The 24,568-nt window shown below is 42.8% G+C and overlaps 1 protein-coding gene across 6 annotated transcripts in view; it reads left to right on the top strand.

The window, feature by feature from the left end:
* AMBRA1 (autophagy and beclin 1 regulator 1) overlaps nt 1-24,568 on the top strand; it is a 215,092-nt gene that overhangs the window by 103,698 nt on the left and 86,826 nt on the right. The gene's annotated exons all lie outside the window — the stretch shown is intronic.

Below are 24,568 nucleotides of genomic sequence, written 5' to 3'. Positions count from 1 at the left end.
CTTGGGGATCTCCTTGGGGCAGAAAGTGGGCCGAGCGAGCCCCACAGAGGCAGGTTCACATGGATTCAGCAGTGTCATGATGAGTACTTTGGGACTCTGCAGGATGCTGTGATTGGTGCCAGAAACCTCTTGGCAGGCCAGCTCTAGACCAGGAAACGAAGCGGAATTCTGTATTGTTGGGACAGACGTTTCCCCATCCGTCTCCATTGGTTGCCCTACCCTCTAGTCCATTGTCAGCTTGTAAATTTGTGTATGTGAAAGCATCCAAGATGAAAAAGGTACAAGATGGGAAAATACACATTTAGGTGTCCATCCTACTTGGCAAAATCTGGGTGCATTGGGTGATTTAAAAAGTTGAATCCGTTGAGGCAGTGGCACTGTTAGGCTAAGAGGAGATGGGAAGCTTCTTTTAGATCTCTGACCAGGCCGCTGTGACTGCTGGCGGGCCATAGATCTGCCCCGCAGCATTGAGGTCTGGAAATCGCAGAAACCTTGGGCTTTGTTTTCTTTTGTTTTGCTTTTGTTTTGGTTTTTGTTTCCCTCTGCTCTACATTATTACCTCAAAGGCCTTCGTGCAGCATGGCAGCAAACTGTCCTAGGGTGTCCCGCCAGCCCCATTCAGTGAGCCGGTGGCCCTACTAGAGTGTACCCTGTAAACTTGGGCCTCTTTGTCTGGCACTTCTGTGACGCTTGGCTGAAGGCACGTGGAAGCTCCGTTCTGCCAGATAATCACTTGCTGCCAGGCAATGCCACAGAGCGCTTCTCCCCCCTTCTTTGTTTTAGACATCTGCCTCCACCACCCCACACAGCATTTTTGCTCCTATGCTGCCTGCACATAGATGTGTCCTTGGCATTTAACTTTCTGGGAGCAACTGTTACATTGTTTTTTCCTTCATTCCCTTGCCTCCAGTATCACTTCACCTCAGCTTCTTTTTCCTTACTTCATATCTAATGGTCTGACTGCAAATGGCCTGATTTCCACTAATGGGTACCTTTGCATACAGGAGTTTTATTCTAGCAGACAGCTGTTTACAGATGTGAAATCTGTTGAAAAAAATAATCTATCAAAGGAAGCAACATGCCTCTAGGAGACTCCTGGAAGCTCACATTTGAATTAGGTTGGCAGATGGTTTCTGCTCACAATTAAACTGATTTCTGCCATTTTCAGAGCCCTTATTACTTGTCGATATTTGGATGTCCCTCCTGATTCTGTTGGCAGCTGTATCATTTGTTTTCTTTTCTTGCAAAAATTCCAATATTAATAATAACAGCAATAAAAAAAAGCCTCAATATATTGAGCACTTGTGTACTTGAGAGAGTCTTAAGTACTTTACACATACTCCATTTCTGTCATTTGTTTTTTTAAAGATTTTTTAAAATTTGAAACGCAGATTATTCCAACAGAAGGAGAGACAGAGAAAAATCTTCCATCTGATGGTTCACTTTCCCAAACTGAGCTGATCTAAAGCACAGAGCCAGGAGCCTCCTCCAGATCTCCCATGGCTTTGGGACCCTCCAGGATCCCAAGGCTTTGGGCTGTCCTCTATTGCTTTCCTGGGCCACAAGCAGGAGCTAGATGGGAAGTGGAACAATCGAAGACACCAACTAGTACCCATATGGAATGCCAGTGTCACAGAGTGGAGGATGAGCTTGTTGAGGCACGGTGCCAGCCCGCTCCATTTCTGTCTGGCAGGAATCCTTTGAACCAGTGCTGTTACCTAATTAACAGCAGTGGAAACTGAAGTCCAAGGGGCTGACTTGCCCAAAGTTAGGCTGATAGAGGATGTAGAGCAGAGACAGGCGGTAGACTGTAGGGCTTGTCCTCTAAACCACCAGCCTCTTCTGCTTTTCCCCAATTGTATTAAAAACCTTGACATCAAAGTGCCATTTTTTAAAAAAAGATTTATTTATTTTTATTTAAAAGTCAGATATACAGAGAGGAGGAGAGACAGAGAGGAAGATCTTCTTTCCACTGATTCACTCCCCAAGTAACTGCAACACCTAGAGCTGAGCCAATCCAAAGCCAGGAACCCATAGCTTCTTCCAGGTCTCCCACATGTGTGCAGGCTTTGGACTGTCCTCTACTGCTTTTCCAGGCCACAAGAAGCAGGGAGCTGGATGGGAAGTGGAGCTGCCGGGATTAGAACCCGAGACTATATGGGATCCTGCTGCGTTCAAGGCGAGGACTTAGCCGCTAGGCCACCGCAGACAGCCTCAAAGTGCCATTCTTTACAGGACCTTGATCCAGAAGTGGTGGAGAGCTCCAGGAATCTTGTATGACCTTCAGGATTTTTTTTATTTGTTTTAATTCTTCTATTTTAAGCAGTTCCTAGATAAAGCTTTTTATGATCTGGTGGTGTTTGTAGAGGAAAATCTTATTATGTAATACACCCTTTTCCATGCCTTCAAGCCCTCCTGGATAAAAGCATGTTTTTCTTTTTATTAAACTTACTTGTGATCATATAATTGAGCTGCTATGATACTGCTCTCAAAGAGATGGAGAAATTGGCCTTTTAGCAGTAAGCAGTTTTCCTGGAAAGGCGTTTTCTAGTGTTTGATTGAAGTGAGGTTGTGATGGACTCAAAACAATTACATTCAATTGATATTTGTTCTGCTATATACTTGATCATGCCTAGTCTTCCAGTTTAGTTCTTGGGCCCAATCATAAGTGGAGAAATTGTATGTTGAATGGCTTTCAGCATGGACATTTGCTAGACGTAAAAGACGGAATAGTCATACATTGTCGTTTTAGAAAGTGTGAGCAGTGCTGTGTTGGAAGATGAGTTTCCAATGAATCTTCAACAAGATGATTTGGAATCATTAGCAAAAATGGATTTGCAAAATAATCAATATAGGCCAGTGTCGTGCTATTGCAGCTGATCCTCCCTCTGCAAGCATCGGCATCCCAAATGGTCATGTTTCACTTCTGATCCAGTTCTCTGCTTGTGGCCTTGGAAGACAACAGAGTATGGCCAAAGTCCTTGAGTCCCCTGTGCCCACATGGGAGACTCAGAGGAAGCTCCTGGATCCCAGCTTCAGAGCAGCTTAGGTTGCTGAGGCCATGTAGGGAATAGACCAGCAGATTGATAGGGGTTATATGTCTCTCTCCATTGCCTCTGTCTCTCCTCACTCTCACTGAAAATCTACCTTTGAAATGAAAATAAAATAAATTTTAAAATTTTAAATAAAAGTCTACCTAAATTTCTTCCACCAGAATATGAGAATAGTAATAGAGAACAAGTTAGTACCAAATAGTACTTTTAATTATTTGTCCTGATAATCTGTTCATCTTGACCTCCTCCTGCTTAGCTGGATGCCTTCCCCTAAATTTTGTAGGCTGCAGCAACCCAGCAACACACGCCATACATAAACCTGAGCGATGCTTATCCTGTTAGCTCCCACCGTCCTTTACATAGGACACTCTAAAGACAGGCTGAGCAGTAAACATGCCACTATGGTAACTTTGAAATATTTTCAGAATTGAAATCTTGGAAACAAATAGATGGAAGAGGTATAAATACATTTAAAATTATTGCATCTCTGCCAGGGGTATATTTCGAGAAACATGAAAGAGTCTAGGTAGCACCCTCTGCTGACTCTGCAACGGAGAGCTGTAGCTCTGGGTGGTTACAGCCTCTGAAATGAAAACAGTGCAGTGAATGCCGCCTTTGGGCCGGGTACTGTCCTGAGTACTCTCTTGGCCTTTACCTCTGGTACTCACTGGGACAGCCCTGTGAAATAGATGGTAGCTCTTCTGTTATCTGCGGAGGAACACTGACGTTTGACCAGTCTCGCTCTCTAAGGCACAGACCTGGAGCTCTAAGCCAGGTCCTCCGCAATCACAAGACCTGGATTCTGTCTTCTATGCTGTACTCTTGTCCAAGGTCAAATCGGGAGTGTCTGCCAGAAGGGATTATTAAGCTTATAATATTTTTCTGTGTGGTTGAGGCCTCATAAAATTGAAATAAGAAGCTCTGGCATTTGACAGCCTCCTGGTAATTACTGAAAGAACAAAAAACTTCTGAGGAATAGGGACCTGGGTCATGTAGGATATTAGTTATCTGTCCTGCATAATCTTTTTGACTTTTACCCTAATGAGCATCTGTTCCCAGCAGATGTGAGCCTGATGTCCTTAATTTACTATTGTGATTAAAACCAATGGGAAGTCTCGGGATTTTCTTGCTTCTAGCCCTAGGTCATTGGAATCTGATTGTGTATACTAGGGAGTGGCTTTGTACAGTTATCATAGTTTTCCTTACAATTTCTTCTTTGATGTATTGGTTGTTTAAGAGTGTGTTGGTAAGTTTTCATTCATTCATTCTTTTTTAAAATTCTTAGTTTTTAACGATTACATGGTTGATAAGGGTGGCAAGGATCAAGGTTTAGGGAAAATTGGGTGAACTCATTTTTTCCAAATTTGTTATGTCTTCTTGTTCCTGGGCAAAGGGGAGAGACAAAGGGGGAAACCACTCATGATTTTCCACATGTCCCAGTACTCAGGGATGAGAAACTACCGCCTTATATCAATCCAGAGTCTCAATGTGTACATAATCCCTGAGTTCTGTCCATGTGGTTTGGATAGTTCTGAAATGCTGTTGTTTTCACTGATGTGAGGATGATGTCACCCTTCCAATGTCCATTGACCCCACCAGATTCCCTGCCTCGGAATCTTGCAAACCCGACACCCACCTGGTAGGCAGACCTTGGGACCCTGGCCAGGAGACCCAAGGCCCACCAGATTCCCCGACCCCGGAGTTCATGATAGCAATACTCACCTAGAAGGTAGTCCGCTGGATCTGGGCTAAGTGACCCAAGCCCCACAGGTTCTCCTGTCCTCGGGGATCAGGAACCCATCCCCCACCACACAGGTTTGCCCCAGGACCTGAGCCAAGCTACCTGAGCCTTGTCAGATTCCCCCATCCCTGAAACTCATGTACCCTGTCCCCACTGGGCCCACACTGGCATGACTCGCCTTGCGTCAGCAACTGCAGTCTTATTGCACAGCCTGGCCTAGTCTAGTCTGCCTCCGTTCCAGCTCCTGTTGGTGGCTACTGCAGCCTATCCCAGCCTAGCCTCATTGCTGCCCTGGTTCTAATGTGAACTGGCTTGTGTTACGGCCAAATCTGGTTCCCCGTGCCCTGGTTCTCAGATCTGCCAGTGGGTATTATGTACTGGCCCAGAATGATCTGTCCCCAGTCCTGACTCACATATATGCTGGCGGGTACTGTAACCTGACATAGTCTGGGCTGCTCCTTGCCTTGCTTCTTACACTCACTTGCAGGGACTGTGTCCCAATGAAGGAGTTTCCTAAGTTCCTCAATTGAGTCTCCTCCCAGTGGCAGTTCTTGCGCATACCAGTGGGTTGTTGGCCCAGGTTTACTTTGTCTACCTCCTGTCCTGATAAGAACAATGGCCTTGCTCAACTGGCCAAACCCATTCTGGTTCTTGTTGTTGATTGTTGTAGCCCAGTATTACCTGTTTCGCGCCCAGGCACAGCTTTCACGTAGTTCAGCAGGAGCCAAGACCTAGCCTGGCCTGTTCCACACCAAACTGACTCTAATGTACCAGTGGGGGCTAGAGTCAAGCCCAATCTGTCGTTCCATTATCCCAATGCATACCCGCGCCGGTGCAGTGTGTAGCGATGTACATCCATGCCTGCTGCCCTCAATCCTACTCTCATTCTCACCAGTGGGAACCCCAACCCAGCTGGGGTGCCCCTTTTGTTTTTCAGCAAGGCCTAACCGCATCTGCCATTCTTGGGCAAGTTAGCAGAAATTTCAGTTTCACAGGGGCAAGCCCACATTGCCTCCACAGTTTCTACTATCAGACCCACTTCTCTCACTCTTGTTCTCCCCTCCAAACCAATTTAGTATCAGTCCCCTACTTAAATACACATGTTGTGGCTTTAAATATGAAAGTTCCTCAGCTGTACTTCCAAATCTGGGCATAAAAACCATACGTGATCTCGCGCTACCACCTGTGTGATCTTGTCGTCTCCTTGCAAATCAAGACCCTCTAACCATGAAAGTGCACCACACTTCCAGGGGAAGCCACGCAGCCTGGCTTCAGGCAGCAACAAAGATCAAAAACCCTAAGATTCATTCATTCTTGTGAGGGACAGACAGAGCTTCCATCCTCTGATTCAAAAGGGTTTGGGCAGGAGCTGGGGCAGGCCAAAGCTGCTAACTTGAATCTCCATATGAGAATCAGATGCTCCAAAATGAAGTGCGTTTTTTTTCTTTTTAAGATTGATTTATTTTTATTGAAAAGGCAGATTTACAGAGAAGGAGAGACAGAAAAATCTTCTATCTTCTGATTCATTCCTCAAATGGCCACAACAGCTGGAGCTGAGCCTATCTGAAGGCAGGAGCCAGAAGCTTCTTGTAGGTTTTTCATATGGGTGCAGGGGCACAAGGCTATGGGCCAACCTCTACTGCTTTCCCAGGCCACAAGCAGGGGCCTGGATGGAAAGTGAAACAGCCAGGATATGAACTGCCACGCATATGGAATGCCATGTTTGGAACTGCAAGATTAGCTAGTTGAGCCATGACACCAGCCCAGGGTGCAGGCCTCTTAACTGTTGTATGAAAATGCATATGCTGAGCCTTTTAGCTTTACGAAATGTCCCTCTGAGTCTAGTAATACTTTGTCCTGCAATCTGTTGTTCTTATATTTCCACAATAGTTCTTTTTTGATATCTTTTTCCATTCTTTGTAAAAGTTTTGTATTTATTTGAGAGGGTCGCGAAAAAAGCAAGAAAAAAATTCCCAACTGCTGAGTTAACAATCTGTCTTTATATTGGGTCTTTTTGTCCATTCACATTTAATATCATTACTGCAGTTGAATTCTGCGATTGTGCTCTTTGCTTAATTTCAAATGACTTTTTAAATTTCTCTGTTCTTCCTGTACTAATTTTGGTTTTTATTTGCTTTATTGATGTTTTTTTCTAAAGGAGTTTTATCAGAATTTCCTTCAGATTAATATAGGCCTAATTCTGGTAAGATATAGATTCTTTGTTTTTCTATAGCTCCATTCCTTTCTCCCTGTTTTATATATTGTTGTACGTATTTCAGACCAAACATTACTTGTTGTTTTATGTATTTTATGTCCTAGGCATCATTCTCTTTGTTGTCTAGGTGGGTAAGAAAGCCAAGCAGTCTTCTAAAAGAATCTATTTTCCTTTTTCTTATTAATGTGATTTGTGGTTGTCTTGAGCCTCTCCTCTCCTTTAATAGTACTGTATTCTTTCCTAGATGTTCCCCACCTTCGTGGTACCTTGGCAGTTGTCTTCAGGAGTTGTCTTTAGGAATTAGCCTGATTATATGACCTGTTATCATAACTGGCTAATATAACAAATTGCTTACTTTATAGCAGATCTTCACGGGAATTGGGAAATTGAGGAATGCAGAATAATAATTGATACAGTGGAGGGCCGTGATGGTACTGGTGAAATGAGCATGAGCACAGATGAACAGTAATCCTGGTCTAGAACCGTTTATCCTCTTTGCTGAACTCCCTTCTCTCTGTGTCCTTCATCCCTCTGGTACTCGGGAGCCAGGTAAATAAAGTCAGTAGCACATTCCAACTCAACATCAATTAAGGTGATTGTTTATAAACCCTAGATAAATGGACAGTTAGCAGTAGTGGTACTAACTAATGCTGCTTTAATTATTAACCCAATTACCTTTCATTCTGCTCCAGTGATGAAAGTGAAGGTGATAAGGGGCTGATTTGGTTGTCTGGGAAACGCAAAAATAAATGTGGTACTCCTCTCAGAGGACTCGGCCTTCCCACCTGCCCGACAGCACTCAGAGCCTGTTCACTTACTGAGTAGCCACAAGTTGGTGGAACATTCATATCCTCTCTCACATCCTGTTAGCACATCTTCTTGCATCATTGGTAAAAGCTGCATGTTGAAAGCCTGAGGTCCACTTCCTAGACTGAACTGCCTAAATGTCTTGTTTTCCAAGGGAGGAAATATAGTGTTTTGTCAATGAACTTTCCTCTCACTTTTGTGTTGTATGAGTTACGCTTGTTCATGCCTGTCTCGCCTATCCTGAGCTGCCAGAAAATTCCTCATGATCTTCCTCCATTGCTGCCTTATCTCATACCCTTTTCTGTATTGTTGCTTTGAAATATACACAGTACGTTGTAAATGTTTAGCATTTTCCCAGTTTACATTTTTAGGTGTCACTAAAGAAAAGAAAAAAGAGAATAATAAATAATTCCCCTGGCTTTTTAACTGTCAGTCCTGATAGACTGGCTCAGGGAGATGCAGCTTTAACCTGGATTTATACCCAGGATTAATGTGTTTTGGTGCAGTTTGACGAAGCTCTGACTGTATCCCCATCCATCTTTGGAGCAGCACATTGGAAGGACAGCTGCTGTTTGTCAGGTACAGGCTGCCCAAGTGGCAGCATGGGAAAAAATTTTCCCCAAAATTTATTTATTTATTTTAAAATTAGGGTTTGTGGTGAGAGAGAGACAGAAAGAGAGAGAGGTATCTTCTGTCCCCTGGTTTACTCCTCAAATGGCCACAATAGCCAGGATGACCTGCTCTGAAGCCAGGAATTTCTCGCAGATCTCACAAGGACTTGAAACATCTTGCACCACTTTCTCAGGTACATTAGCAGGGAACTGAGTTAGAATTGGAGTAGTCAGGACTGGAACTGGTGCCAGCCCCACAGGCAACACCTTTACCTGCCTGTACAACGTCAGCCCCAGCTTATTTTTTTTCTGCTACTTCTTAGCCCTATGGTTTTGGTAGCTTATTTTTGCCTTTTTGATCCACAGTTTCTTCAGGAGAAATTGGTCTAAGAATAGTGTTTCAGGGCCTGGTGTGGCAGCCTAGTAGTTAAAGTCCTTGCCTTGCATGATCTGGGATCCCATATGGGTGCTGGTTCGTATCCTGGCAGACTCACTTCCCATCTTTCTCCCTGCTTATGGCCTGGAAAGCAGTCAAGGATGGTCCAAATCCTTGGGACCCTGCACCCCTATGGAGACCCGGAAGAGGCTCCAGGCTCCTGGCTTCTGATTGGCTCAGCTCCAGCCACTGCAGCTGCCTGGGGCGTGAATCATTGCACAGAGGATCATCCTCTCTGTATTTCTTCCTCTCTAAAAATAAAATAAAATAAATTAATTAATTAAAAGAAAGGATAGTGTTTTATTCACAATAATAATAGTACTTAGCTCATTGTTGAGGATTAAAAGAGTTAACATATGTAAAACATTGAGAATGAATATCTTTTCATACACAGTAAGCATTTAGTAGATGGTAGCTATTATTGTCATATGATTCTTGATATAAATTTTTAGGGCCAAAGTTGGAATTGTGCAATCTCCTCACTGATGCAACTCACTGACCTCTTGCTGTAATTCTTCTTCCTTTCACACTGGTTCTCTCCCTGGGTTCCATGCAGGGCTTTCCTCCCTCTACTGTGGTCAGTGAGTTGAAGAGGTTGTGCTGCTAGGGCGACAACGGGTGTTCACCTGAGAGTGCCCTGTGGTGACAGTTTGACAGAGAAGTTTGCCAGTCCTGCCTGGAGGCATTACTCAGGGCAGGGGCAGGAAAGGAATCACAGAGTGTGCGTGTGCAAAGTGCTTCTCTGCTCTCGTCGGAACCTGTGCTGATGAAACACACAGCTGCTCAGCAGATCAAGTGCTTGTTCCTTGGTAGCCATGGCAACCTGGGTGTTTCAAAGTGCAGTTCCTAGACAATTAGCTTCAGCATCACCTAGAATCTTGTTAACAGATGTAAATGTAAATCCTTGGACTGTATCCTCGAGACATTGAGTCACAAATTCTGGTTGTAGGGTCCAGGAGTTTGCCTTTTGAATTCTTCCAAGTGAGTGATCCCGGCCACTGTCCGGGATTAACAATAAGAAACAGAAACAGGGCCCGGCGCGGTGGCGCAAGTGGTTAAAGGTCCTCGCCTTGCACGCCCGGGATCCCATATGGGCGCCGGTTCTAATCCCGGCAGCCCCGCTTCCCTTCCAGCTCCCTGCCTGTGGCCTGGGAAAGCAGCAGAGGACAGCCCAAAGCTTTGGGACCCTGCACCCGTGTGGGAGACCCGGAAGAGGCTCCTGGCTTCGGATTGGCGTAGTATCGACCCGTTGCGCTCACTTGGGGAGTGAATCATCGGATGGAAGATCTTCCTCTCTGTCTCTCCTCTCTGTACATCCGCCTTTCCAACAACAAAATAATAAAAATAAATCTTTAAAAAAAAAAAAGAAACAGAAACAGATGTGTGGGAAAAAATTACTCGGTACCGCACTGAGGAGTGTGCACATGACAACCCAAAGTGAGCACCTGATGTGAAACTCTTGATCTGCTGCTGTTAGTAACCGGGCAAGGGAAGAGGAGTGGGGGATCAGTCGATTCACGCTCACCTGGAAAGTGCTGGGCAGTTGCTGAGCACATGTCATTACAAGGCCCAGGACTGGGTAGATGATAGTCTCCAGATGAACAAAGCGCTGTCCTCATCCCCTCAAGCATGCTGGGATAAACAGCTTTTCGTTATTCTAACAAAACCCCTGAGAAGAGCTGTTTGGGAAGGAAAAATTTTGTGTGAACCTACATCTTGGAAGTTCACAATTCAAGATCAGGTAGCCCCCTTGGTCTGGCATTTGGAGATATCAGCAGCCATGTAGGTGTGGAGGAGCTATTGCATGATGAACCAGGAAGCAAGCGAGAGAGATGCTAGGCCCAACTTGGCTTAGGTAACTTAACCATCTCAGAAGACTACCTTCTGTGGGCAAGCCTTCAATGACCCAAGGACCTTTCCCCAGGACCTTTCTTAGACCCCATAGTTAGATCAGTCTCCATCCTAATATGTCAGCCCCTGCCATCCAGAGCCCTGACTTAAATATATGCATTTGGGAAATCAAGTCCTGTTCAATCCATAGCATCTGCCATCTATTGTGTAAGGCCTTTTGCTCATTAGCACCTAGGAGGAGGTGGGTACTGTGCTAACAGCTGAAGTCTAAACAGACTTTATAGCACTTTGTACAGAGATGACAGGTCATTGTGAGCTTTGTTGGGCATTTGTTTCATAGGAAAAATTAACCTATCACTCTTTGCAGTTTTGTTTTTGCATTCCTAAAAATCTATAAAAAATTATTAGCACATTTTTCACGATACAGATATAGCTGCATAGGGATTCCTCCCTTTTTCCTCTCCTTCTCTTCCTCCTCCTTCCTCTTACCACATCTCCATTCCTCTTATTATTCCCAAATTATTAGTTTCCAAGTAACAAACTTAGCTTTCAGATATGTAAAGGTATTATGACAAAGCAAATAGAGGAAAATTTTAAAAATAAGACAGTGAATGTAAGATAAAATTGGAAATCCTAGTGTTACTCAGGAGTATAGACGCATGCTGTGTACAGTGTATTCCCTGCCTGTTCCCCTTCTAAACGTCATATCTGAATTGAGACCACATTGTTTACTTTAAATTCTCTGTGTTCAGGAGCGGCCCTGGACAGCTGAAATGCACTTGTTCTGTAATGACCCATTTACTAGAACATTAGCACCCTTTTACTTCTCTCTTTGTAAATTGTGATGGGTCTGTGCTTTGACAGGATTTATAACTTCTCAGAACAAATGATACAGTGTTCACAGTTGTGCAGAGGAGATGTGAGAAAAGAAAAGCCAGATGTGGGGTTGACATTGTGGTGCAGTGGGTTTAGGTACAACTGGCACCCATATTGCAGAATTGATTTGAATTTTTATCCACTCCCTGTTAGTGCATCTGGAAAGCAATGGGAGATGGCCCAACGGCTTCCAAGCCACCCACATGGGAGACCAGCGTGGAGTTCTTGGCTCCTGGCTTCAGCCTGGCTGAGCTCTGGCTTTAGCAGCCATATCAAGAGTGAACCAGCAGGTGGAAGATAGCCCTTTCTCTCTCTCTCTGCCTTTCTTAGTCACTCTGCCTTCCAAATAAGTAAAACACGTATTTTAAAAAAAAGAAAAGAACCAAATGTAGCCTCAGCACCCGTAATTTTCAGTGGAAGCAACAACTTTATTTCAGTTTTGTTAAAAATTAAAAAAAAAAAAAAACCCACAAAGTTTTCTCCAGGGTTCTGGCATTGTGGTGCAAGAGGCTAAGCCTCAACACCAAAATCCCAAATGGGCAGGGTTTGAACCCTAGATATTCCATTTCCTCTTGGCTTCCTGCTGATTTTCCTGGGGAAAGCAGCAGAAAATGCCCTAAGTACTAGGTGCTCTCCCTCCATGTGAGCAACCTGGAGAAAACTCCAAGTCCTTGGCTTTCACCGGACCCAGCCCTGGCATTTGTGGCTATTTGGGAAGCGAATCAACAAATGGAAGATTCTGTCTCTCCTCTCTCTCTGTAACTGCCTTTCAAATAAATAAAAGAGTAAGTCTTAAAAAAAGTACATCAGGCTGTAGACATATACAAAAATGCCATGGGAGCTGGCAGAAGGCACCTCTCATGTCCTCTATCAAGGTAGAGCCAATCTGTGGGTATTCTTTTCCTTTATTTTTCAACTGCCAATCCACAGGACCCACCTTTCCCATGGGTCATTGTGCCTCTCTGCTCAAGGGTCAGCATGGATACCTTGGGTGATTAGGGGACTTTTTGTAGTAATGAGACTCCCATTTCTTTTGTTTAGTTATTGAGTGTCACCCCTCAGTCAGATAGTCCATCTGTAACAGTGTATTCCATCCAGTGAGAAAATGTCCAGTGCTTGCTACAGGGCTGTGGCATAAGTTCCTAGATTGATTGTAAACCCAGCCCACTGCAGCAATGATCGATGCAGGATAAATCCAGCCTCTTGTTTCGGTGTTGCAAGGTGGGAGAGAGATCACGCCAGACAAGTCTAGGATGTATTAAAGGAGTCTTTATTCACCAGGCTTGGTGATAACAAGGCTCACTAGAAATTAGCAAATGACAGGTCCAGTGGCAGTCCAGTCTGAATTGAAACCCTGAGTGGAGTAAATGGTCATTACCATGAAACCCGTCCATTAAACTGAAGACCTGTGTCCCAGCTTCCCTAGCTTCCCTAGCTTCCCTAGCTATATAAGTTATCCTAAGAAACATACAGTGAACAATCGGGACACACTTACAGAGCTATAAACATTCACTTTTTCCTGGTTTCTCTGTCCACATTCCATTTCTGCTAGGCCTCAGCTCTGCTGGAACTCTTGAAAGTACACAAATTAGAAATGCAAAGCGTCTTAGCACTAACATCTTCACTGATTCGCAAAAGTAGTGAACAGAGGGTGAGGAATATAGACATATGGGAGCCATGCTCAGGGGCTACCTGTCCTTGGAGTCTGTATGCTCGAAGCCGGAGAGAAGCAGGTACTGGTGAGGCTAAGAGTGCAAGAGTGAGGGAAGCAGGCAACCAAGAGAGTGGGCTCCTCCCTTTCATGGGCCTTTATGGGAGTTTATGAGGGGAGTGGTTATGCAACAGTAGCACCCCCTCAGGTTCCAGGTGATGACTGGTGAGCAGAAAGGACCACGTATCTGGGGGAAGTGTGACTTTCAAGCCCGTGACCCTGAACTAGCTGCCTAGAACCACAAAATTCCCCTCTTCAGAGATTTCCAACCCTTCATCTTGAGGGTTGCTGACGGATGCAGAATCATATCTTCTATAGTTGCTTCCTGCTGATTAGGGATGTAGGCCTTGCCTTTCTGGGGTTCAGAAATTTCTTCATACCTTTTCTAAATAGTGAATCCATTTTACAAGCTGGATAATTTTCAGTCACCAAAAAGACAATATCCATGACATGGTCCTCATTATTCTGAATCGTTGCTGGAATCTGAAACATCTACAATACTAGCTTGAACTAACAGCTGTCTTTCTTCAAGCTGCTGTGGCTCCAAGCTGGTAAAGATGGCAAGGCTATTTCCTCCTAAAGTAGAACTCTTATTGACTGGTCTAAGCTACCCAAGAATAAGGGGAGAACTGGCTGAGATTCCAGTTCAGAAAGTAGAATACATAGTAGACATCTGAGGAAAACTTCTATTTTCATAAATAAAACTTGTTTGAAACGTAAAAAGTTGTCTTTAGAACTTGAACATTGACATATTACCAAAGACTACTTTTTGTGACATTTGCTGATTTTCCAACACTAGTATTTTATTGGCTTCTTTATTATGATTTCTCTTGAATTAGTAACATAAACAAAGCGAATAACATCAGAATGTTCACGTCCGCTCCTGCTTATTAGAGTGAAGTTTCACCCAGGCAAATGCCTCTGATATAGTGACAGTTGCATAACAGTATCTAAAATGATCCCAAACGTCTCCATTATGCTGACCTGGCAGAGACGGTGCAGACAGAATTTAGTAATCAAGATTAGATTTTCCCACAAACTAGTATTAGATCACACATGGAAAATGTGGTGGCCGTGAAATACGGTACTTCAAATGTGCCAGGAAATAATATTAAAAAAAAAAAACCAGATAAACTGAATGTGCATTTATTCTATACTTAGTATTGTTCTTAGAACTTCTTACCTGTTAGTTCACTTGTTCTTCCAGGATTCCTGAAATATACTACTATTACATGTTTTTGCAGGTAAGAAAGCCAAAGGCTAAAGAATAATGAAATGTTTGCTTAAGATCATGGCTAGTTCTTGAAAGAGTAGAATCAGATCTTTGCCAGCTCTAGACTGAGACTTGACTTAAGACTTGCTTATTTGAAAAGTCAGTTAACAGAGAAGAAAAGAAAGAGTGCTTCCATCTGCTAGTTCACTCCCGAAATGACTACAACAGCTGGGACTACACTAGTTAGACACCAGGAGTCAGGAGTTACTTCTGTATCTCCCTCATAGATGCAGGAGCCCCAACCCTTGGACCATCTTCTGCTGCTTTCCCAGGTGCATTAATAGAGAATTAAATAAGAGGGGAGTAGCTGGTTCTTGAGCCAAACCAACACCCATGTGGGATGAGGGTGTTACAGGAGGTGGTGCTGAAGCTTTCCAATCATAATCAGCATTAAGTGTGACTGGCTTCTTACAGTTGGCAAAACAAGCTGAAATCTGAAACTCTGGCTTCACTTTAAGAGAACAAAAAAAATTTTGTTCAGTTCACTGAACTGTTTTTGAGGAAAGGGATACCTATTCTATTAGATTCTTGTTGCAGCTCCTTTCCCCTAGAAAAAAGGCCCTGTAAAAGAATCGCCTTTCCAAACGCTCACTCCTGAAGAGGTAATTACACTGCTGCCATCCCATTGGGAAGAAGGCTGGGGTGGTGATTACATTCCGCAACAAAGCTGTTTGTGTATAATTGCACGGTGATGCTCTTATCAGTCTGGGGAAGGCAGGCCTCTGGTCTCCATCCTCGTTTGTTTTTGAGATAGAATCCGAATAGCATTCAATTAATAGTCAAGACCCAGGCACAGGGAAGCCAGCCAAAGGAGCCAAGAGGACATTAACTTGCTATTGGCATTCTCCTGTTAAAAATTTCCAGACCTTTAAGTATCAGCAAATTTGAGGGAGAGCCCATTTTTGAAAGTGTATTTTGCTAGAAGAATTAGAAGGCACTATTTGGAGACTGTGCCCCAAAGCCATCACTGTTCTTTATTCATAGAAGAGAGGTGTTTGGGTGACATTGACATTTTCTTCTTCCCATTAGTAGCTGTAGTTCTACCAAAAAATGATTTTTCCCTTAAATCTTTTTCTAAGGCTTCTAGCATATGTATTTTTTCAGGTTGCATAGCTTCTACTTGTAGATAAAAAAAAATTGCCGTATGACTCTTTCTCAAGATAATAAAACTTATGTTGGTGAGAGCTCAATAATCTATGGAAGAGAATTTATTAAATTTGGGAAGATTTGGAAAACATGGGTGTGCTCATTAAACTAGAATGAAGAAAAAGATGGATACCACCAGGTTAGAGTTGAACAGCCCTTAGATTTGATGTCACTTTGTTCTTTTCATGCTGGACAAATCACCCTGACTTTAAGTGTCTCAAAACAATATTTAAATAATTGTTACAGTGGTTAAGCTATCCACATCTCATATTGGAGAGTCTGTTTTTGAGACTCTGCTCCATTTCTGATTCCAACCTTCTGCCTTTTTTGTAATATGTACATATATACATGTATAATTTTAATATTCATTACAAAAGTGAGGGGGTTGCAGACCTATGTGGGTCTCCAGTTAGTATGGACAGGTCCAAGTGGGGGTAGGTGAGCGAGATAAATGTTTCCATTTTTCCTCCTGTGTCTTCCCTTGATGGGATTGGGGAGTCATGGGAGAAAATGCACCACCTCGTTCTGTCAGGCTACATCAGCATCAGGAAAAGATGGTCATTTAATGTCACTGTAGAGACCCCGGTGAGGGAAAGAATGTTCCGAGGATGTTGTTTGAATGATCTTAATTGTTCTGAATGGTGGCTGGCTTCATTGCTGCAGAGGGAAGAAATTCTAAGGCCTGTTGGCTGCACATGTCTACCTCAGTGTGTCTATAGACCCAGGTACCTGTTGTAGAGCCTGGCCTGGAGTGTTGTTTAACTTGTTTTCTCTATCCTTCAAAAGGTACTTGAAGTCCTTTGTTGGCTTAGATTAGCTGGCTGTCTAGTCTTTCATGTGTATCTGAGTATGCTCTCTATTCTTGCATAGGACTCAGCAACTGAGGCGACAGAGTCTTGCAATGTGTACTGCGGGATTGGATCACTTGTTTAGATTTTCTCTGAGGTTGAGGATCAGGTTCAGCTGTCTAGTTGGGGAGCTCCATAAGAAACTCCATATGGGAAGACTTTGACCTGTCTCTCATGTGTGCCATCTGGTGCAGTCATGCCTAGCTGCCTATCCAGCCTTTCACTCAGCAATAACTCTCACATGAACTGATGGGTCCTATGGACTAATTGTGGCGACCCTGAAGAACCTATACCACACCCTCCCATCCCAGTTTTTACTTCTGATGGTGGTTGCTATAGCCTAGCCCAGCCCAGCCCACCCCCAGACTGGTATCACATAGGGATGCCAGTTTGAGTCCCAGCTGCTTCACTCCCAGTCTAGCTCCCTAAATCTTTATAAAAATATTTTTAAAAATTGGTAACTTTTAGCATATGGAGAATCTTGGATGGTGTAATAGGTAGAATAATGATCTGCCAAAGAGATCCACTTCCTAAGCCCTGAAACATCTTGTTTATATGGCAAACTGGATTTATGGTTCTATGATAATAGATATTGGGGTGGGGAGATTATTCTGAATTGTCTGGAAAACCTGGTTTAATTGTATGCTCCATTAAAATTGGAAGAGGAAGACAGATGCAGTAGTGAAAGATGGCAATGGTCTTCAGCTAACAGCTAGCAAGGAAACAGGACCTTATAACTACAGGGAACTACACTCTGCTAACCAGCCAAAGCAGAGGATTCTCTCTTAGAACCTCCAGAAAAGAACATAGTCCTGCTAACAGCTTAGTGTTGGTCAGATGAGACTCTTTTTGAACTGAAGACCTAAACATGGAAAGATAAAAATTTCTGCTATTTAAGCTGCTGTATTCCAGGTGATTTGTTAACATTTAAAAACAAATGAAACAAAACACTGAGAGTTGCACAGACTAATGAGGTGACTTCAGAAAGTTCATGAAAAATGTAAACTATCTTTTAATTCTGTTTGTGAACTTACTGAAAAAAAGGATTTGTTTATTTACCTGGAAGGCAGAGTGAAACACATTCTCATTCTCTTTTTCTCTCTCTCTCTCTCTCTCTCTCTCTCTCTCTCTCTGCCTCTCTGCCTCTCTGCCTCTCTGCCTCTCTCCCATTTGCTAATTCACTGCCCAAATGGCTGCCAACAGCCAGGGCTGGGTCAGGCTGAAGCTAGGAACTCCTGCATGGCTGGTAGGAACTTGAATATGTAGGCCATTGTTCACTTCTTTGCAGGCACATTAAAAGAATCTGGATTGGAATCTGAGTGCCTGGAACTCAGAATAGCACTCTTACATGGGATGTGGGTTTCCTGAGTGGCAGCTTAAGTTGCAGCATCATGACCAACCCTGTACATCAGCATTTGGTGGGCTGCTTGACTTCAACTAACATAACTTATCTTTTTTTTCCATTTACCGTTAAACTAAAATATATTTCTTCACACAGTGCCTCAGAGTTCCAAAGGAAGCAAGAGAGATCACTCCCAGAGCACCAAAATTCCTCGCATCTCTGTTGTGTCACGCTCGCTGTTGTCCCATGGCTAAAGCCCACAATCAGGGAGGGTGTTCTGTAAGGTTGTGAATCTGAGATGTACATCACTAGGGGTTATTACTATCATAGGCTACTGTAGGCTTTGAGATTTGAGGTATCCTCAAATTGACTTTTTTAAATTTTTGAACTAATTTATACGTTCTGTAGGTGCAGTTCCAGGAAAATAGTAACACTTCTCGTTACCCTTTGTATGCTCCTCCAGTGCTCTTCTCCTTTCCCTCTCTTCAGCAGAATTTGCAGGCTCAATTTTAAGCCACTCTGGAGTCACAAGCTTAATTTGCCACTAATCATAATACTCAACAAATGAAAAACAAAGACACTATATTTTCACTAGAGTATAGACACGAGCCAAAAATGACAGTTTAATACCAAAGTGACAGTTTTGAATGAATTGTCTTTTTAAGTGTGGTCACATATGTGGAAAAAAGATGCAGCATACCAAGAGATACATGTGTTTGGATTGGGAACTTGGAAGAATCATGTTAACTTAGATCATTGTGTTACTGAACGAGAAATGACAGCCGAACAAGTAGCTGTTTCCCTGATTTTCTAGACGTAGCATTTCGGAGAAACTACCTTTTTGTTTCACCTGGGTGTTGTCTAGTCTTTGGCCCTCACTTTCTGTGTGCTGGAGGGTGAAATGTGCAGAGGCGCTCTGTGGGTGGCAGGGCCCCTTGGGGCCACATGCGATTCTGTGTAGGAGTCAGATTGACAGAATTAACTGCGTGAGCACTTACTAAATTGGCTGCCAGTGAACCTGTACCCATGGTATCATTTATAATCCACAGCTCTTTTAGCAGAAGAACTTGGAAGCAAAGTTCGTGAAAGCTAAGGGAAGGGCTGTTTGTGTGCCCGGTCACTGTGGCATGGCTTGCTTATCACAGTGTCGGTGAGAAGCTTGCATTTGGTTCTTCTCAAGCAGAGAACTTATCTTCTGCTTAGCTTTGTTGATGAAATTGATTAAAAGCTCTGATAAGCTACAAAAGTGAAAGCGTGGGTTGAGCCTCAGGTTACATAGAAACAAATGGAGTATTTACCAGGTCTTCTTTTAGGACTCCATGACCGTTCTTTTCAGGGCCATCTCAGGGAGGGAAGTGGTGGGCCAGAAGCTCTGCTGGTAATGAGCCCTGCCTTCTGCACTGGGCTGTGAACAGGAAGATGTCTGTTTATTGGTGGGGATTTCAGCTGACCTTGACAGGAGCTTCATCACGAAGCTCAGCAGGGCATCTGTAGGTTCCTGTGCTTATTAAACATTTCTTCACCCTGCCTTGAAGTTTAGCCAAGATTTATGAAAAGACTTGGAGGCAAAAAGCCGACAGCCACCACAGCTTGAAGTATGCATGTGGGGAAGATGGCCGTGTATGCTACCTGAAAGTGAAGATAAGAGATGTGTGCATTTGGCATCGCCTGGGATGGGGGGGATGTAGGTCCCTCTTCCAAGAAGAGAGGGCAAAGTGGAGTACCCCGAAGGAAGCGTAGTGTTGAGAATGGAAATATACAAGCTGTGTAATCTAAAGAAGCAGGGATGCTCTCTAAAGAAAGCTTATCTCCTGTTGTCTGATCAGAGTTCCTAGTGATGAGATGCAGCCTGTGTCCTTCTCTCCTGCCTTTCCGGGGGGGGGGGGGGGGGGAGTTCCCTTTAACTCACACGCCTTACCTCTTATCTCCCATGGGTCTCAGTGCTGAAGCAAAATTTGGATTCTCTTTTCTGTGACACAGAACTAGGACAGCAAATACAAGGAGCTCTAATACATTATAAAAGCCAAAAATGTTTCTTAGGCTACATACTTTTATGTTGATTCTGCTTAGGTAACTGAGCAGAGTAGTAAAATGCTTAATTATCTATTAGGTAGAGCTAATTCAAACTGAAAATATGAATGCAAAGCTGAAATAAGTTGTTACAAGTGCCTGGTTTTCTCCATATTGATGTGGAGAGACTACAGAACAGATTGGGAGAAACTGCTGTGAAGATTTGCAGCTATTCAAGTCTTTTTTTTTTTTTTTTTCTAACATGAGAAGACCTATACGATCTGTGGGACAGAAACAGTCCCAACACCGAGGGTTGGCTTGGGAACATTGGGTGCCTTCTCACCTGTATTATCTAACACCAAGCCCCTGCAAGAGTATATCCTCTAATGAAAACTGATATGCTTTACCTGGTGGCAGCTGTAAGACAAATCCCCTAAGTGTCCCCCACCTTACCCAATTAACTGCTAATCCTAGCTTCATTTGTAGAATTGCCCATGCTGCCATTGAGTGGGAGGGGCTGAGGAATTGTCACCAGGATTTAGAGTATAGTGTCATCTTAGCTGTCTTCCCTCTTTCCCTGTCAGCTTCATGTGTACTTTTTCTCTTTGCTTTCATTCTTTCTGCATACTTCGTGTTTTTGGTTTGGTGGACGTGGCCATAGTTTAGCTTTGTTTGGGGGCCCCCTCACCTTCCCCTTGGGTTGTTAGTGTCTCGTGTAGGAGAGGAACTTTTCTTTGAAAGGCTGTTGCAGCTATAGAGGCATCCGGACAAAAATTATTCAACTGTACAATGTTTTGTGATATTACTTATTTTAGGGCACCTGCTTTCTTTGGCCTCATTTTGAATGCCATAGTTCCCTATTCTACTTTTCTCTGAATCTGACACATTAAACTGAAATTGAAGAGAAAATGGCAAGAAATTATGAGAGTGCTTGTATCAAGAGCAAAGAATGTTGTTTGCATTTTTACTTTGTGACATTTTCCATTTTTCTGTGTCTTAACTTTTGTGAGGGGAGATAAGACTGGCCTCAGGTCTGTCTCAAAAGAAGGGTTGGAATGCCACATCTTGGGGCCTTCGGATTTTCACAGATTGGATTAACCTCGGACACCTGCACCTATGTATATTATATATATGTATATATGTGTGTGTGTGTGTATATGATACCTTCTTATTTGAAGAGACTTCAAAAAATTGTGGAAAAATAAGAGTTTTTAAATAAGTTTTTTTTTTAAGATGAATTTATTTCTATTGCAAAGTCAGATATACAGAGAGAAGGAGAGACAGAGAGGAAGATCTTCCATCTGATGATTCACTTCCCCAAGAAGCCTCAACAGTTGGAGCTGAACTGATCTGAAGCCAGGAGCCAGGAGCTTCTTCCAGGTCTCCCACGCAGGTGCAAGGTCCCAAGGCTTTGGGCCGTCCTCGACTGTTTTCTTAGGCTACAAGCAGGGGGCTGGAAGGGAAGTGGAGCTGCCAGGATACAAACTGGCGCCTGTATAAAATCAAGACTCCTGCAAGGCAAGGATTTTAGCCACTAGGCTATAGCACTAGGTCCTAAAAGTAAGTGGTTTTTTGTTTTTTTGGTTTTTTTTTTTTTTTTTTTTTTGGTGCAAACTATTTTCAATCCACGTAGGTTTTTTTCCCCCCCACAACACACATTTTTTATGAGCTTTCTGAAGACCCTTTGTAGGCATAGCTTTGAAACTGTTGTGCACCAAAATAAACTTACCTTTTATTTCTCCCTGCCTTTTAAATTTTTCATTTAAAATTTATGTTAAAGACTGGTATTGTTACATAGCAGGTGAAGCCACCATCTGCAATGCCAGCATTCCATACAGTTGCCAGTTTTTGTCCTGGTTGCAACAGTTCTGATCCAGCCCCTTGTCAATGACCTAGGAAAAACTGCAGAAGATGTCCCAAGTGTTTGGGCCAGTACTACCCATTGGGAGACTTGGTTGAAGCTCCTTGCAGCTGGTTGTGGCCTGGCCTAACCTTGGCCATTACAATCATTTAGGGAATGAAAGAGCTCTCTGTTTCTTTCTTAACTTTCTCATTAAAAAAAGTTACTTTAAGAAAAATAAAATCGATTTCGTTTGAGAGGCAGATGCATAGTCATAGGCCTCCCATCTGCTAGTTCACTCTCCCAATCCCCACAGCAGCCTAGATCCGACCACGCCCAAGGACTGGGGCTGGAAACCCTACCCAGATCTCTCACGTGGATGGCAGGAACTACTTGAGCCATTGTACTGTAACTCTGACTTCCAAGTTAAATAAATCAACATTTTAAAAAATCATAATAAATAAATAAAATCCAGTCAGTCTGGTAGGGGTTATATGCATCCCAAGTGGTGTCTTAATTACCATGCCAAATGCTTACACCTCCATACGGTTTTATTTTATATATACATATATAGTACTCTTATTTCTTTTCTGTTACCCTTTTTTCATTGGGTAGTCTGTAATGGAATGGAATTTTCTAGACAGACAAATTGACTGAACACTGCAGGCCAATGCACGTAAGATTAAGAACCTGTCTCCCACCAAATAACAGAATAAGTGAACAAATAATTGTTTGGGGATAAATGACTAATATGACATTCATTAGGTACTTCTCAAATACAAATACAGAATCCCGTTTCTATGCCAAATCCTACCCTTTCACTCTAAAGTCTAATTGTTTTAAAGAATGATTTATCTATTTGAAAAGCACAATGAGAGAGAGAGAGAGATAAACCAGGGAAGTAGTTTCTACCCGTTGTTCCAGCATTTACCAACTTCTTCATGAAACTGATTACCCAAGAAGAAATACTGAAACTGATTTATTACCACATTAATTGCTATTTGACTAAATAATGTAGTCCTGCTTCCAAAAGTGTAGTTTTCCCTTTGTCTGTCAGTTACGCCTAAGATCCTACCATTCAGAGTAGATTTAAGCTACTTCCTTTTCCTCAGCATTCTTTTGGGGAGAATAATGTTGTCATTTCAAATTTGGTTTCCTTAGATGAGGTCAGTTGTCTCTTTCTGGTTGTCATTATGACATGACACAGGAGGAAGATGTTGTTCTTAATGTGTGTCTTTGGCACTACATATCAATTGCTTATTTCCTGGTGATGTTTTATTATACTATTAGTTAACCACAAAATTCAAATTCACCTCTTAGTTGAGAAGATTTTGCTTTTCTAAAAGAATGCTGACTTTTCTGGAAAAAAAAAAAACACACTTCTATGCCACAGGGGTTGCTGTACTTTTTTGAAACACATAATTAAGATTTCATCAGGTTGACTTTGTGGTTGAACAATTCATATATACTAGGCATAGAATAAAATAGAAATTGGTTGGAGCAAAAATTGGGTGTCAAAGAGTGAGTCTGTGTTTGCTGGAGCCCTGGAGAAGTTTACTTGAATGCAGGTGAGATGTGTGAATGCAGGGCTAGAGGGGTCCTGCCCAGTGAGACACTGCTAAAAGCTACCAAATAATGCTGTGTATTTTTGTCATTGCTGGCTTTCTTGGGGTTTTGAGTCTTTCAGTTTCTTCTTGGGCAAAGGAACTAGAAGTTGACAGCAAGGTCATTCTCATTCTTGCCCCTTCAGGAATTCACTGTATAATGTGAATGAGTCCTTTAATTTCTGTCAGTTTGATAAGAGAAGGTGTGTTGCTTTACCTCTCCACATTCATTCCAGGGATTAAGTGAAAGTTGGTAAAATGCTGTAGTGTTTTTTTTGGAAAAGACACTTTCTGGCGTTTAAAGAATAGAAAGAGACACCTGCCTTAGCATGCAACTTTTTCCTCAGTACCTGTGCTACCTGAAATGAGCCAGGAGTGCCAACTTCAGACGTTCTGGTGCCAGGAACACTTCAATGCTAAGAGGCATGCCAAGATGACTAAAAGATCTGTTTTAGTTGAATAAACGGAGTGCTAAATAACATCTGAATTGGACTAAGCATCCTTGGGACATAAAATAATTATTTCTTGTTGAATCAGCTAGAAATGGTCACAGCACCAGCAAGGAGGCGACAGGGCTTGTATAGGATTTGTACATAATCTTCTCACAAGTTGAAGGTAGCTCCTGAAATGTGTTTAACTGCCTCTGGCTAATCGTTATTTTGATCTCTTCTCAGCTCTTCTAAGAATATATTTTAACAAAAGATCTTAGGCTACTCTCCTGCTTTGTAAAAATAAGTGTGAATCTGAAATGAAGCATCAAATACTGAAATAGGAATTTTTTTTCCAACTCATTTAGGAGATTAAAAACATCAATCAGGAGCAAAGATTTGACCTAGTAGTTAAGATGCTAGGACACCCATGACTGTAGTAAATGAAACCTTCGTTACTGGATTTACTGCTGCAATGGGGAGAGAGAGATTTAGCTTAACAGCGACACAGCTGAATTCAGGTTTAATCTCGTCTGTTACTAATTGGGTGACTATAGAGCATGTTGTTGAATTTAGCTTAGACTCAGTATCCCCTTCGTCTGTATATACGGATTTGCCCAAGACACCACTGGCCAACTGCCCATTCCATTCCTCTTCCCTATTTTGTATCCTGTACTCCAACCTGTACCACTGTGGGGGACGTGTTACTTTCCTCCGTCTCTTTCCCAGAATGTAATTGTTATGAAGGCAGGAACTTTGGTCTGTTTTGTTCGTTG

Source organism: Ochotona curzoniae, unplaced genomic scaffold (assembly GCF_017591425.1).
Source record: "Ochotona curzoniae isolate NIBS_2020 unplaced genomic scaffold, NIBS_Ocur_1.0 contig_3432, whole genome shotgun sequence".
Classification (NCBI taxonomy): Eukaryota; Metazoa; Chordata; class Mammalia; order Lagomorpha; family Ochotonidae; genus Ochotona; species Ochotona curzoniae.
The sequence above is the reverse complement of the archived record's forward strand: the minus strand, read 5'-3'. Positions and strand labels throughout refer to the sequence as shown.